The sequence below is a fragment of the Aplysia californica genome, unplaced genomic scaffold, assembly GCF_000002075.1.
Source record: "Aplysia californica isolate F4 #8 unplaced genomic scaffold, AplCal3.0 scaffold00118, whole genome shotgun sequence".
NCBI classification, from domain to species: domain Eukaryota; kingdom Metazoa; phylum Mollusca; class Gastropoda; order Aplysiida; family Aplysiidae; genus Aplysia; species Aplysia californica.
Window position 1 is genome coordinate 370,705 of NW_004797388.1, and position 1,459 is coordinate 372,163.

Here is a 1,459-nt window from a genome sequence, read left to right on the forward strand (position 1 = left end):
AAAATCCACACTCCAGACACCACCACCAAAAATCTATTCCATATATCAAAAATTCAACAGAATTTTTTAAAAGTATTACCTCTTCTCTTCATTCTGTGAAAATTTCATGAAGATTGGATGACAAATGGTGGAGTTATTCAAAAAAGTATACACAAAATTAGCATTTTGAGAAAACGGCCGATAAAGAAAAATAAAATACTGACTTTATGAGGAAATGGCGGTTACAAACATGCCCGGTATGGGGGAAAATACGATTTTGGGGGGTTCTTATGCCATGAAATAGTTGTAGGAGAGGCTGAGGAAGCTGAAAATGCCTACAATTCAAATTCCATGATTTTGAGCAGAATTTTTATTTTGGGGGTGTAGCCCCCCCCCCCCTTAATAATAAAATTACATGTACTCGGAAATGTTCTAATCCCGAAAGAGACGGCAAATCCATCTGGTTTTTTTAATTCTCTCTTCATAAGTTTATGGACTCGGTAGTAATAGTATACTTATAAATTACTAGCTGGGCCTCCTTTCGATGAAGGGAATGATCGGTGCATTAACATCAACTGAATGTCATTTCATTGGCCTACAAAACACTCTACATGTACTGGAATGGAGCAATAAATCTTGAGAGATGCAAAAATGTACATTGTAGAATGTGTAGATCTATACTTTCAAAATAAAATGCGCCTCGCGAAGTGTCACTTCCGCACTTCTGTTTTGTGAGGGACAGCTATGCAGATTTGTTTCGTTCTCAGTGGAATAATCACAAAGCTCAAAGAAGGACGGGAACTTTTTGTCAAATATATTTTTCTAAATTCAGGAAGAATAAACCAAAACTCAGGCTCCGTCATAAGGACCTTTCTATCTTTTTTCAGGTACTTGCCAACTTTCAACTCTGTAGCTGTCATAGTTTTATGGGGAAAGTGACACATGTGTTTCCAAGATGCCAAATATATAATAGATGTAGCCTATAGATTGATTCTCTATTCCGCTTTCGTGGTTGTACACTCCAGAATTTCAAAAATGTGGAACCAGTGCGCACGGCTAGTAAACGGAAACCTCACTTGTTAACAATAGCGTCATAGAAGACGGACTTTCCCAAGATGGGATCTAAACGAAACAAATGAAAAACTGAAAATTAAACTACAGGGACTTCATGCTCCTCAATAAAACTATGCACCCTTTAAATGATTCTCAACCACCATTAATTTTGTCAAATTCGAAATTTAAGTGGTTTGGAAGTTTTAAGAGGCCAAAGTGACGAACTTTCACAAATATAATATATACAGACAGAGATTACTAAAAATAATACTATATTTACTAGTGTGCTGCAATGGCCAAGCGTCTATGTAATCAATTAATCACTGCTTCCCTTCCTAATTTTGAATTTGAAACATTGTCGTAGTCAAATTCACCCCCATAGACATACACTTCATAAATTAAAAGTAAATAAAAAAGACGCTCATAA